The sequence below is a fragment of the Canis lupus genome, chromosome 1 (genome assembly GCF_011100685.1).
Source record: "Canis lupus familiaris isolate Mischka breed German Shepherd chromosome 1, alternate assembly UU_Cfam_GSD_1.0, whole genome shotgun sequence".
NCBI lineage: Eukaryota > Metazoa > Chordata > Mammalia > Carnivora > Canidae > Canis > Canis lupus.
The window spans coordinates 88558134-88573515 of NC_049222.1; the positions used below are offsets into that span (position 1 = coordinate 88558134).

At 40.5% G+C, this 15382-nt stretch overlaps 1 protein-coding gene and 1 long non-coding RNA gene across 8 annotated transcripts in view; one reads left to right on the top strand and one right to left on the bottom strand.

Moving 5' to 3' along the window:
• APBA1 (amyloid beta precursor protein binding family A member 1) overlaps positions 1 to 15382 on the top strand; it is a 197023-nt gene that overhangs the window by 97341 nt on the left and 84300 nt on the right. The gene's annotated exons all lie outside the window — the stretch shown is intronic.
• LOC106559460 overlaps positions 1 to 15382 on the bottom strand; it is a 28538-nt gene that overhangs the window by 12516 nt on the left and 640 nt on the right. For 3 of the 5 annotated variants that reach the window (XR_005354202.1, XR_005354201.1, XR_005354200.1), the window contains exons 2-3: positions 13124 to 13343; positions 2292 to 2486 (exon numbers count right to left, since the gene is read on the bottom strand). The exons of 1 other annotated variant lie outside the window; for it this stretch is intronic. This is a non-coding gene — a long non-coding RNA (uncharacterized LOC106559460). The remainder of the gene's footprint in view (positions 1 to 2291; positions 2487 to 13123; positions 13344 to 15382) is intronic. One more of the 5 variants, XR_005354204.1, reaches the window with a different exon arrangement.

Below are 15382 nucleotides of genomic sequence, written 5' to 3' on the forward strand. Positions count from 1 at the left end.
GGGCTTTGTAATGTGACACTGTGGGCTCAAGTTCTGGCTCTGCTGGATACTAACCACAGGATCTTAATTTACTTAATGCCTCTGAATTTGTTTCTTCACTCAGAATGTAGGAATAATGACACTCATTTGGTAGAGTTGTAAAAATTGAAGATAACATAGGTAATATATAAGAATCAACATGTGGGGCACCTGGGTGGCTCAGTCAGTTGAGCAACTGCCTTTGGCTCAGGTCACAATCCCAGAGTCCTGGGATCGAGCTCCGCATCGGGCTCCCCACTGACTGGGAGCTTTCTCCCTCTGTAACTCCCCCTGCTTGTGCACTCATTGTCTCTCTGTCAAGTAAATAAATAAAATCTTTAAAAGAAAAATAAGGATCAACATGTCTTAATTAGTACTTCCTTAGCATCTTATTAACCTTGTCTAAGTAGATATTTAAATAAGTTGCTTTTCAGATGACTGTATGATTGACCCAAATTGACCACAGTACACTTTGGGTTACATTTCTGCTCAGGATGAGAGGTTTTTCCAGGTGATGCACACAGACTCTTTCCACTGACTTCATGCCCCACTGGCAAGCACTTTTCTGAGACTTGGGAATGCCAGAAATTATTGCCAGAAAAACCAGCAAGCTCATAGAAGATTCAGTCCACACTTTTATATTCATTAGCACCGGGCTGAACCAAATATATTTAACTAGATACTTAATAATTCTGATTCAGACACTTTATAGGGTGTGAGAAAGATAGATTCTATTTCTGCCGGGAACTTGTAATGTAAAGTATCCAGAAAAATTTTAAAAAAAACTGCACTTATAACTTGGAATTCTCAGTTCATTTCTTGTGCCTCTCTGACCCAGTCTTCAACCCCATCAAGGTCTGTCAAAAAACAGTGTCCACACTGGTAACTACCCAAATTTCCATCAGTGAGGAAAAGATGAATAAACTGCAGTATAGACATATGATGGAATACTACTCGACAATAAAAAATTTTGAGTTATTAAGGGCACCTGAGTGGCTCAGTGGTTGAGCATCTGCCTTTGACTCAGGTTGTGATCCCAGGGGCCTGGAATCAAGTCCCACATTGGGCTCCCTGCAGGGAGCTTGCTTCTCCCTCTGCCTCTTTATGTCTATCATGAAAAAATAAAATCTTTTAAAAAACATTTTTGAGTTATTAAAAAATTTCTGAGCTATTGAAAGATGCAACAACATAGTTAAATTTCAGGAACATTATGTGGAGCCAAAGAAACCAGATACATAAGAGTGTATTCTATAAGAATTTCATTTTGGAGAAGTTCAAGAAGAGGCAAATCTAGCCTATGATGATAGAAGTCAGAATAGCAGTTATCTCTGGGAATATTGACTGGGAAGGGGCAAAAAGGAATTTTCTGGGATAATAGGAGTGTCTTCTATCCTATAGATACAAGGTATGTATACACACACATACACACATTCATCAAGCTCTACCCTTGAGATTTGTGTGTGTATAGTAGGTGAGTTATACCTCCATTCTTAAAAAAACTGTCCAAGATAGGGCACTGTTGTGTTTGGGGTAAGTGAGGAAGGTAAGAGCATAAAGAGTTAACTTAAGATTTATCAATTTTTCTAGAGATTTACATTTTTATAAGTTTTATTTTTATAAAAATGAATTTACCATTGAACTCTGATTTTTAAACTAAATAAAACTTGTCAGAGTAGCTCCCAACTTTTTAAAGGAAAGTTTCAGCTCAGACACAGAATAATATAAGAAACTACGTTGATTTTAACTGCCTCTTTAGATGGATGCATCAATATTTCAGTCCAGCAAAAAATAAATGTTATGTTGTAAATTCATCTCCCATCTTGGGTTTGTTAAACTCCTCTGCGGGAGCATCAGGAGGATAAATTACTCAGTTAAGTGTGAGTGTGTGTTTCAACTCAATGTAAATTGATTTTCATGCAGGACATCTTCATTTTCTGCATAAAGAATGAACCATTAGTTGATTACTCTTCACTTGCTCTGTGGTGTGCTTTCTTCTAAGACTTGAAGAGAAAAACACAATAATCAAGCAAGTGGGGGAACCTATGTAGGCATAGCCTCAATATAACAAACACCTAGTTTATGAAGATCAACTGGAAGGCAAATATTGATTCTACTCCTTCACTTTTTTCCTTCAAAACCTTCACGATGGATGAAAAAATTGTAAACACCCTTTTCTACTATAGCATTCAAAGCCTTTTGTGATTTTTTTTGTTAATCTTTCTAGACATGTTTCCCTGGTTTCCCACAGGAACCCCCACCCCCCAGCTTCCTACCTGCAATGAATGATGTGATTTCTTAAAAACTCCATGAACGACTCCATTTCAGCTTCTCAGCACAAGTCATGTCCACCCTGCCATGTGCTTGTCCATCTCTCTCTGCATTAACCACAAACACTGCACCTCACACAGAGTAGACATGGAAAGTTTACAGGATGAAGGGGAGTAGAAAAAGAGCATGCCAGCATCTGTCTGAACAGTGAAGATTAAAAGGAAAAAATGATTTTCCATTTCATGGTACACAGGTTTCGTGCTAATAAAGATTTCATGGAACCTTTCAAAAGGTTTCTTCCTGACTTCAAAACCTCATAATACAGAGTATTAAGATATTTGTTCCAGGGATGAAAAAGCTCACCTAGACCCTTATGGAGCAAAATAGTTTAACAGTTTCAGGGAAAAAAATATTAATGTTAAGTTTAAAAGCCCCACAATCTGCTGAGAGCCACAGCATGTAGCTGCATTATGAGGAGCTGTGACCTCACCTCCTGAAATCTGTCACCAAGGCCTAATAGCTGTTACAGATCCCTAAGATGTCTTTTGAATTATTTTTTCAAATATTTTTCTTTTCACAAAAGCACGTTTAATGAACATTATCTGCATGTTATGCATCGATCCTAGTTTTTCTCATAGCTAAGGATTTAACATTACTCTTAATAAAGTTTTAAGATATTCACATATATATTTATAGATGTATATGTAATATCTATATTGTATATTTCTGAATGTATATGTATACATTGTGATGGAGTATATTTACAGATCTGTGAGATGGCCAATAAATTATTTATACACGGTGAAGGGCAGTAAAATGCACCTCCTTGCTCCTGCCTCAGGACCTTTGAATATGCTACTCACTCTGGAATGTTTTTCCTTTAGGTAACTAACTGCATGCTCACTCTCCCATCCTCTCTGTATCTTCGCTCTTGTTTTTTCCCCTTACAACTGTCTCAGAGCTCACAGCATACATTTAATTACTCCCCAATATAAAATCCACAAGGGCAAGTATCTTGTCTGTTTTATTCACTTTATATTCCTAGTGTTTAGCACAATGACACACATATAACAGGACCTCAGTACATAATTTGCACAACAAATGACTTAAAGGTTATCTGACTGACCACCATGCACGTGAATTCCCAATAAGAACCTACAGTCATAAATTAATTGAAGGCCGTTTATAAAACAATGTGGGAATAAGCCAGCTATAGAAAGATAAAAATAAGATAAAACAAATGAATATCCCAAGTTGAATCGAGAAACATGAAAAGAAAGAGAATTTCAGAGAGTGCTCAAAAGGAAAGGAAGAAGAAATCAATCTGAACCATTTAATATTATCGACAGATGGCTGGTGGACAAAGCTCCATCATTGGTCACAGAGTTTATTTTTATTCCTTAATCCCTGAGAAATTAATATCTGTGTGACACTTTATGGTTACAGGTACAGCTTATGACATTTAAAAATAAGTGGCTAAATAAATAAAAGCAGACCATTTGAAGATTAATGATGAGAGTATATCATAAACCGAAGATCCCAAGGTCCATAGAGAAAACACTGTACATGCCTCACCTAATTGGAACTTAATAACAACCAAATCAGTGCAGCAGGTATAACTATTATTATTCCCATTTTTTTGGATGTGGAGACTGAGTCTCAGAGACTTATAAATGATATGCCTTAAGTTCATCTTACGCATAGCAGATTCCTGATCTGATGCCAGATATTTAGAATCTAAAGCCTAATATGTGATGGAAAAACTCAGTTCCAATTTTTGCAGCAATCCTGGGAATCAAGTTATTTAAAAAATTATATAGAAAGTTATAGAAAATTATATCCTTTACATCTTAATCTAAGTCTCCTTTCCATGTTGACATCTGGACTACTTCCAGGTATTCTTTTTTTGTTTTGTTTTTTTAAACTTAGAGCCTTATTTCAAAAATCCTCTACCCTGACTTTCTCTCCTTCCACTCACTTTATAACTATGGGCTGACTTGATGTGAATGGACTTGGTTTGGATTTAAAAGGGACTTAGCTGTGCAGTTACCCTCTTTTACCACGAGAGGTCACTTACAGGCCAGTGAGGCCCCAGAGCACTGAACAGGTTTATGAAAAGTTGTAAAAAGAACTCAGGAATTCAGATTTGTAGACGACGTCGTGACCGCTGACAGGGTGTGAGGTTGATGACTCACTGGACCAAGGTGGCAGAAAGTGAAATCGTGCGGGGTTTAGACACCCTTAGGTGAGGGAATTGCAGGATTCAGGAGGGCAAAAGGTGCAGACCCACTTTGGGTTCCAATTACCCTTGACAGTATTGTTTCCTTAACTAAGCCAACACAATTGTAAGCACCTACCGTGTCCCAGGCACTGCACTGAGTGTTTGGACAATGACAGGAAAGACATGGGCCTCCCCGAACCCCGCTGCCTAGCAGGGTGACCAGCAGCCTGCTCCCACTAATCTTATCTGCGCATTGCTTTATTTTTTTTTAAAGATTTTATTTATTTATTCATGACAGACAGACAGACAGACACACACACACACACACAGAGGCAGAGACACAGGCAGAGGGAGAAGCAGGCTCCATGCAGGGAGCCCGACGTGGGACTCGATCCCGAGTCTCCAGGACCACACTCCAGGCTGAAGGTGGCGCTAAACTGCTGGGCCAACGGGCTGCCCCTGCGCGTTGCTTTAAAGATGAGGTTTAAAGCCACCCCTGGGTGTGGGTCCTCACTCTGCTCCAGAACTCTTAGGGGTTTTTTAATATATAATTATTATTTTTAATATATAATTATTATTTTTAAGATTTTATTTATTTATTCATGAGAGACAGAGAGAGGCAGAGACATAGGCAGAGGGAGAAGCAGGCTCCCTGTGGGGAGCCTGATGTGGGACTCCATCCCAGGACCCTGGGATCACGACCTGAGCTGAAGGCAGATGCTCAACCGCTGAGCCACCCTGGTGCCCCCGGAACTGTTAGGGTTTGCTTTCCCCTCCATCTGGCTGGCTTCTGTAGACATCTGAGTTTTGTCCCTGTGATTTCCCTGTCTGCTCTTTCACCTTGCCCACTGTGAAGACAAGCCCTGTCTCCGTCTGTGCTCTGCTTGTGAGAGGTCTGCTTACCAACGCCCTGGGCATTCCGGGCCTTCAGCTGTCTTGCTGCTTCAGCAGCTGCTGTAAAAAAAGAGATGTCAGCTACTTCTACTCTGGATGAGATCTGAAGGCAAATGACCTTGTTTGCCTCAAAGAGAAGAACCAAATGGCTTTCAGGGGAGGAGGGGAGGCACCAATGCCCGGCGGGATGTTCTATGTGGCCCTGAAGGCACTGACGGCCAAAGGCTGGTGGCACTTGGCGGCCTCCAACAGCACATGACCTTGTGCTTTCTCCTCGGGGTTTGATTTCTTACCTCATACCTTCCTTCTCCCTATTTCTTACCTCATTCCATGGACTTACTCATTTTATCCCTTTCTTCCCTCATGTTCTCATTGCTTCCTTCTCTCTCTGGTGGCCTTTAGCAGAAACTTGTGGTCACGCAGGGGTGGAATGTGGCCCTGTTAGGCAGGTATCACTGGGCTGGTGCTGTGTGTTGTGACTCCAGTTGCATTTGAAGATCTCTGCACATGACTTGCATGGTCCAGTTCGTGCCACAGCCCCAACAGTCCTCCCCCGTCACACACCAACAGCTGCATTCATTTAATTTAACCCCCCAAGCCCCAGCCCTGATCCCACCCATGAACTTCAGAGGTTATGCAAAGGGAAGATTGCATCTTATGTCCATATTATTGATAAAACATGGCTTTTCCAATGCCTGGGATCTCAGGCATCCTAACCACCTTTCACCTTGTGATAGTTTCCACCTGCTCATGTGTCAGACATTGTCCTGTGCAGGGAAGGAGACGTGTCATTTTTGAGCTCACTATAAAATATGAAAAATAGTATAAAAGAGTTCGCAGCCTCTATCCATCCACTTGCATTAGTTTTCTCTTGCTGCCATAACATTATCACAAATTTAGTGACTTAAAACAATAGAATGTATCACCTTACAATTCAGTAAGTCAGAAGCAGATGCAGGTCCCACGGAGCTGGAACCAAGGTGTCTACAGGGCTCTGCTCCCTTCTAGCAGCCTAGAGGAGGATCCATTTCTTTGCTTATTCAGGTTGTAGCAGAATTCAGTTATCAGGGTTGTTGGACTGAGGTCCCACTTTCCATGCTGGCCATTCTGGCTTTTAGAGGCCACTTGCATTCCTTGGCTCATGTCCACCCCCCATCACCAGCTTTTAGGTCAGCAACAGGGAGGAGAGTCAAGTCCTTCTCATGCTCCAAATCTCTCATCCTTCTTCAATCTCATCTCTGTGACACAACTAGGAAAGATGGTCTGCTTTTAAGACCTCATGTGATTAGGCTGAGCCCACCTAAATAACCCAAGATAATCTTCCCATCTCCAGTTCCACCCCTTTGATCACATCTGCAACGTCTCTTCATGCAAGGGAGCATCTGTACAAGTTCCAGGGATTAGGAGGGCATGGACACGTTTGGGGGCCATTATTCTGCCAACCACATGACTAATCCCAGCTCTTGGGTTGGTAGGAACCTCACATAGTGATTGCATTTGAAACCAAACCACGGGGCAGCCTATGAGTAAATCACTTAACCAGGGATGAAGAAAACTTGGATCTCACTCCAGCCCTGCAATCATGACCCTGACCAAGGCTGTGGAGCTTTGTTTCTCTCAGGATATTGCTAAGATGTCTAGCTTAGAAACAACCACCACAAAAACCAAGCAATAGCAACAAAGTCTATGGTTCTGAGCCTTCCTTACAGCTAGAGGTGGTCATTGTTAGGCATTTTAAGTGAGGGAGCTATAAATGGAAATTACTGGATAGGAATTTCAGAAAAACTCTCGAAAAGGAGCTGACTCGGCTGATATATACCCCTTCTTGCCTTGCCCCATATGCCTGTCCAAACTATAGACATGGTGGCAGGTACTCTTGACTGCCATCTTGAAAGTATGAGGATGAGAATCAAGGCATAAAGATGGCAGCTTGAGAGGGTAGAAAGAGCCAAGTCCCCAATAATGTAGATATTATAGAATCCTTATACTTGCCCTGGACAGCCCACTTGGGGATTTCTTTTATTCAAGAGAAAAACATGCCAATGATGGAGTTGGAGAGGGGAGGAAGAAGGGTCCTCTGCTCCTAAGCAGCTGAATTTAGCTTCTCAACTGGTTTCTGTGCTCTAATAATTGGTTCTTAACCTAAAGACTATCACAAGATTCCAAAATGTCTTCTAGCAGTGGGAAATGAGCAGTGAAAAATCACTTTTTTAAATAATAAATTTAACGACCAAATGAATTGAAAAATAAGTAGTTTTTTAAAAAAGTAATTATAAATGTATGTCCAAAACTTTTAAATCACAAAAGCTTTTCCACATACATTATCTCATTTTATTATCAGAATAACGCTATAAAGCATGTGGGTGGACACTGGATTGCTTTCATTTGCAGCCCCTTACAGATCCGAAGTCCTGATTTATGGTTTTTGATTTGAAGCCATTTGCTCTTTCTTGCTCCTTACAGTTTATTTCTTAATGTCATATTTTAAAAGAACCACTGATTTATAATATGAAAAAAAGTACAAATGTTTTTTTCTTTGCCTATGATGTGTTTTGAACATGGAAAAACTATATAAGATTATCCTTCACAAGGCTTCAAACCTCCCACCCACCCCCCCACCCCCCCACCCCCCCACCCCCCACCCCCAGGAATGAGCAACCCACCCAAGCTCATTCTGATTAGGGAGGAGTTGGTCATGTCCAGAGAGAGAGAAAGAGAGAGAGAGAGAGAGACCTCTCAGAATGAGGACAACCAGGCCCTGGGAATGGATCTGTGACCTTGGAAGCCACTGGGGAGCATCCTTCTCTGGGTCCTCTGACTCACTCCAGCTCTCCTGGTCTCCTGTCATTCAACCATGGCAGCTTGGGCCATCCCTTTGCCAGAGTCCCTGGGTGGGAACAATTCCTAGAGAAACAGAATTGTTGGCAGGAAAGGCAACCCACAACCTGTCTTTAGTAGTGATTTCACAGCACTCAAGGAGAATGACCCCTGAGTAAGAACTCACTCTGCTGCAGTAGTGAACTCTCTGTCAGAGACAGTTTGGATTTTCTAAGTCTCCTGGGTTAACCTGAAAGGCAAAAATGCTGATTTTTATGATAATGAATGGAATCAAGGCCATAAAGTACAAATGAGAGCCCCAAATCCAAATGCCACCCTCGCTTCCTCCAGCTGAAGAACTGAAGAGTTCTTGATCCAAATTGTAAATTTTGAGGAGTAAACTGCTCTTGTGTAATTTCAAAGATCATAATACTTGAGAAATGTCACTAACTAAAGAGGAATAAAGAAGAATAGGCTCCCACCAGCCAGAGCAGAGGTAGTTTTGAAATACCTTTCTTTTCCTTGAAGAGGTGATGACTTTGACCTGGCTCTTCTGTGACATTTAAAAGCCCCTATAGTGGAGATCATTTATTGGTACATTAATTGATTTAAATATCCTGTTTTCAAATTCTTTTTCTCTAAGCATTGAAAATAATTTCACATCTGGGTTAAAATGGTAAGATTCGAGACATGGAAAAATCATCTTCATAAATGCAAAATTATAGAGAACTCCCTACACATGTACATTATAAAAGGTGCCCTGAGGGTTACTAATTATAGTGGAGGCTGGGAAGGTTGGCCAGGAGCTGGGAGTGTTGGCCAGGATGTTCAACAGGAAACTCTCCACATGAATTTAATTTTATTAGTCTCCTCTTTTATAAAATTTGTCATAGACAAATTTACCTTAACCTAACCACATGGAAGTATGTTATATACATAAATATAATAAACTGGTAAAAAGCCTTTTCTAAGGACAGAAAATATTTAAATTAACTGACTCTGTATTACTTTTCATTCTGTATAGTAACAGGAACTTGGCCAACAAAGGGTTGATAAGAAAAGATCCTTTGTAAATGTGCCATAAGGAATATTTAAGCATGACTTGTAATTTGCATGGTGACTGTTGACATGTGAGCAAATGCTTTTACAGCATTTTAAAAGAACCCTTAAAGGTTCTTTAAATACTAACACTACTGTTTGTACCATTTTACAAATTCTTTTCATAGATACCGCAAAGGGAAAGTTCCATTTCAGCCTTAAAATAACAGTAACAATAAAATAATAGTAGTAGAAGCTAGTATCACTATGGCAGTTTCTAAATACAAGGATTCTACACTTTGTAAACATCTTTTGGTATTATTGTTGCAACAAATACCAATACTGTATCTACCCCTGTTTTGTAGAGAAGGAAATTGAGTTTGAGAGGCCTGCAATTTATGTCAAATTATTTGGCTCCAAACTAATGGGCTTTTTTTACTGTTTGTAAAATACTCCCTCAAATGGAAGAAATAATACAGAGATTCAATTAACCCATTAGGTTAAATAAGGGAAAGTCAGACCTTGCTGGCGCATTGAAGCAATGCTCATGAAGACCAGATCCTGAAATAACACAGACTCTGCAAATTAAAATGAAGATGAGGGATGCCTGGGTGGCTCAGTGGTTGAGTGTCTGCCTTTGGTCAGGTTGTGACCCCAGGGTCTTGGGATTGAGTCCACATTGGGCTCCCTATAAGGAGCCTGCTTCTCCCTCTGCCTGTTTCTGCCTCTCTCTCTCTCTGTGCCTCTCATAAGTAAATAAATAAAATCTTTAAAAAATAATAAAATGAAGATGAATAACAACTATTTAATAGAGTCAGTATGAGAATTAAGTAATAATGAAGTGCATAGGAGAACCCCCGGAACATAGGAAATGCCATCTGGGTACTTTGGATGGGAGCCTGTGTGTGTTAGCACAGTGCTACTTCTGGAAGCCCATTGGCCGAGTCAGTGGAGCAGCCTGGATAGGCACCAGGGTACAACATCAAGTACTTCCTCAGATCCATAATTCTCCACTTTCTCAGGGTTACCAGACCTCCATATGCTCTGCCTATGAGTGGGGAGCCAACACAGAAATCAGAACCCCGAGCACGGTGCAAGCTGTGGAGGACAGGCCAGCGAGGGAAATCCCAGTGACACCCCCAAACCAGGCTGGGAAAACTGTCAGGGACCTCCCTCCAATTACGGGCCACTGCCCCTCTCAGGACTGACACACTTCCATTTTAAATCCCCCAAGTGCCATTCTTAGAAACTAAGGAACCCTAACTAATTGGACAATAAAAGAAGAGCTTGGTGTAGAGAGGGTGGCGCATTTAATGGAGTTTGCAGAGATTCCGGTTGCACTCCTGCTCTGCCTGGGGCCCGCAGATGCTTCTTCCCCTCGCTGTGCTTATTTTCCCTGCAAGGAAAATGAGAGCCACTCTGCTTGCCCTCTCTCTCTCTCCTCCCGGGTAGTCCTCAGAAGATTAATTGCTATCCGTGATTGCTTTTGGTTTGGTTCAAAGAAATGCAACTACAGAAATGCTGGAGTGAAATGGTTTTTTTCTGTAATTCAGGAGAGATTATCTGTTATAAGTAGAGTGACCGTTCAATTTATCACCCAAACCTAGACATTTTTGAGAATGAAAGGAAGCACTAAGCATAATTAAAATTATGTAAATTTTCTTGGAAGGCAGCTTAGCAATTTCTTGACAAAACTAAACCTATTCTTCCCATACATATGATCCAGCAATTTTGGTGTTTTTTGTATTTACCAAAAGGAGTTAAGAGATTAGGTCCACACAAAAACATGAGCATGGATGTTTACAGCAGCTTTATTCAGAATTGCCAAAACTTGGAAGCAACCAAGACATCCTTCAGTAGGTGAATAAATAAATGAACTGGTACATCCAGACCATGGGATATGATTGAGTGCTTAAAAAGAAATTAAGAGCTATCAAGCCATGAAAAGCTATGGAGGAAATTCAATGCATATTACTAAGTTAAAGAAGCTAGTTGGAGTGACGGGAGTAAGAAGCACTGGTTGGTTGCTGATCTGTTTTGAAGGTAGAGAGAACAAAGGTTGCCGACAAGTTTGATATCAGATAAGAGAGAAGGTATTCAAGGATGACACCAAAGTTTTGCCTGAGAAGCTTAAAGAAAGGCAGTCAGGAAGACTGGAAGGAACAGGTCTAAAAGGAGAAATCAGAAACCTGTTTTTAGACATACTTTCGAGATGCCTGTCAGATTATCCATGGGGAGAGGTCAAAGAGGTGGAGTGTCAGGGCACTTGGGTGGCTCAGTGGTTGAGTGTCTGCCTTTGGCTCAGGGCGTGATCCCGAGATCCTAGGATTGAGTCCTGCATCGGGCTCCCCATAGGGAGCCTACCTCTCCCTCTGCCTATGTCTCTGCCTTTCTCTCATGAATAAATACATAATATCTTTAATTTATTCGTGAAAGATACAGAGAGAGAGAGAGAGAGGGGCACAGACATAAGCAGAGGAAGAAGCAGGCTCCCTGCAGGGAACCCAATGTGGGACTCAATACTGGGACTCCAGGATCATGCTCTGAGCCGAAGGCACATAGTTAACTGCTGAGCCATGCAGGCGTCCCCATAAAATCTTTTTTAAAAAAAAGGAGGATTTGATGAAATATACCAAGTGACTGCTGAATTTTATGTAAGGACTCTGGAGATGAAGAACACAGAGCCCTGACCCAGACAAGCAGGTGGGACAGGAAGTTAGGGGTGATCTCCAGAGAGCAGTGGAAGAGCTATTTCAGTTTGTCTGCTCTCTTCAACAATTGGGGGAGGTTGGATCAGGAAAGCTCTAAGCACCTTTCTTATCCTTAAATTCCAGGAATTGGGATATGAGCAAATCCTTTCACCTCCTGATGAGGAAGGCAAAGTCAGCACAGATTTCCCACCTCCTCCAGGGTGTATCACCAAGATATTTTAAAGATGTCAATCCCTAATTAGAATTTTAAATTTGGAGAAATGTGTGCAGGCACTTCAGGTGCAATTAGTGCAGTAGATTAAAATCATTTTGAAGTGACCTCATTCACTTCCCAAAGTATTTAAATTGATTTTTCAATTTTTTGCTCATGTAAGTGGCCAGATGACATACGCATAGCTGGGGAACTACTAGTAGATTTTAATGAAATTACCCTTGTCAACCAAGGCAAAAAGGCAAAAACTATTATAGCATAGCCTTTTACTGCAATAATAATAATAATAATAATAATAATAATAATAGGCTTCATCCCTTCTCAATGGGCTTTCACAGTATTTTCAATAAACCTAGAATGCCCAAGATTCTTCTGTTGTATTTCATCATGACAAGGCAGTCCTCCTCTTTGCTAGGTGGTATTACTAAATAAAATTTTGAAGTTTCTTTATGGAAAGAGAAACTATAAATCCAATCAAAAGACAAGTGATACACTAGGAGAAAATATTTGCAACAGTGTGACAGTCAAAACATTAATATTTTAAAAACCTCCTCTGAATAAGAACAAGATTTGGTAGAAAAATGGGCAGTTCACCGAAAAGAAAATGTAGTGGCTAATAAGCTTATGAAAAAGAGGCCGCCTCATTAGTTGTCAGGGTAACTCAAAGCATCACCTGAGATTGGTGAAAATGGGATATATTATTATATTATTAAAACATCTGTGGGGCAGCCCGGGTGGCTCAGCGGTTTAGCACTGCCTTCAGCCCAGGGTGTGATCCTGGAGGCCCCGGGATCGAGTCACGCGTTGGGCTCCCTGCGTGGAGCCTGCTTCTCCCTCTGCCTATGTCTCTGCCTCTCTCTCACTCTCTCTCTCTCTCTCTCTCTCATGAATAAATAAAATCTTTTAAAAAAATAATAAAATAAAACATCTGTTGGGAGAGCTCACCTGTGTCATGATTCATTGTGGAGCAACACCTGTGGAGCTCTCCTTACCCTTCATTCCCTCCTCTCCAGAAGAACTATTGCATGAATTTGGGAAAGGAATCTGAGTATGTTGGATTGGTACCATCTTCTTGGTCCTCTTTTCCAGCTCTGCCTGCCTGCACTGAACATTCATTCCTTTGTGCTCCTAGTCTTATGGTTGGCTTCCTGGGTAGGCTTGACACCTGTGAAGGACACCTGTGGTTTGCCAATGTTCTAGTGACTAGGAGGGGTCCGTATATCTAATGCAGAGGTAAAGCATTAGACAATTGGGCTAAAAATATAAAGGCAGATCATCCAATCCAGCTTTTCAGATGGTATTTTTAAATCTCCATTTGTGTGGCTTATGTATACATTCCTGTTGGTTCAAAACTTGGGAAGGGAGGAATGTTTACTGTTTCCTGCCTGCTCTCTTCCTCTGAAAAAAGAAAGAAGGAAGGAAGGAAGGTAGGAAGGGAAGGAGAAATAAGTCAATCCATGGCTGCATGTGGAAAAAATAGGAACTCCTTGGAGTTGAAAGGGAATTACTAAGATTTGGGGGAAGATACCTGGCAGTATCTGTTAAAATTTGAACATGTATTAGTTTGGATGATTTGGTGTCTGGCATTTGCTTCAACATAATCCAAGAAGGTACAAGTGGGTAGGGGTATGAATGCATCAAGACTGGCCTTTACTATGTCTGCAAGTTTTTGCCCCCTCTCTATCAAATTAAGAGAATAAGTATGCTCTTCTCTCTAGTTTTCCATATGTTCAAAATTTTCCATAGTAAAAAGTTGTTTTATAATGTGCATTACTTTCAACTAGCAATCTACTTTTGGGAATTTATTCCATAGAAATAACAGTATCAGGCCATATGGATATATATTTATGAGACTATTTATTAATACATGGTGTAGAAAAAATATGGAAATAACCTAATGGCCATCAATAAGAAGTGAGTTGTGTAAACTATTAGTATATGTTGACATTATTAAACAGAGTAAATTAGGGAAACCATTATAAGCAACATCAAGGAAAACTCACACCATCTACCTAATCCTTTATTCTTATATATGAACAGATAGAAATCACCAAAAGTTGAGGAAGGGTGGGGGGTGGGGAGGGACTAGCAGCATAAAAGAAAAGATGGCCAAAATAAACAGAAAAACTGACTGTAGAGGAAGCAAAGATAATCCAAAAAACTTCAAACACAAAACAGCTCTCATTAGTATGCTCAGAGAGATCCAAGAGCTCATTATATCCATTTTAAAATATTAAATCAGATAATATTAAAAAACCAGATAATATAAAAGGAAAAAGCTTTTAGAGATTAACAACAGGCTGTCCAAAATTTCAGTAGAAGGGCCTGGGGAAAAATTTGATGAGGATGATTAATAGAACATAGAGCAAAAGGAGAAATGGAAATAGTAGAGGAAAAAAAAAGAGAAGTAGAGGACCAATCCAAAAACTCTAATAGAGCCACTCTAAAAAATAATATGGAGGTGCCTCAAAAAATCAAAAATATAAATATCATACGGTTCAAAAATTCCTCTTCTGGGTATTTCTCCAAAGGAAATGAAAACAGGCTCTTGTAGAGACACCTGCACCCCCGTGCTTATTGCAGCATTATTCACAGTAGCCAAGACATAGGAACAACCTAATGTCTGTCAGTGGATGAATGGATCAAGAAGGTGTCTCACACACACACACACACACACACACACACACACACACACACAGTGGAGTATTATTCAGCCATGAGTAAGAAAGAAATCCAGTCATTTGTGACAACATGGCTGGACCATGAGGACACTATGCTCAGTAAAATAAGTCAGAGAAAGACGAATACTGTATGGTATCACTTGTATGTAGAATCTAAAAACAAAAACCTGAACTCCTAGAAATGAACAGTGGTTACCAGATGCTGGTGGGGGGTGTTGGGGAGAGGTGTTGTTCAGAAGGAACAAACTTGCAGTTATAAGATGAATAAGTTCTGAGGATCTAATGTGTAGCATAGTGATTATAGTTCATAACACTACATGATATACTTGAAAGTTACCAAAGGAGTAGATCTGAAATCTTATCACCACAAAACGGAAATAGTAACTATGTGATGTGATGGAGGTATTAACCAACACCATGGTCGGGATCATTTTGCAATGGTGGAAGTGTAACAAATCACGCATCCCATACCTTAAACTTACACGTCGTTATATGTTGATTATATATCAATAAAGCTGGGAAA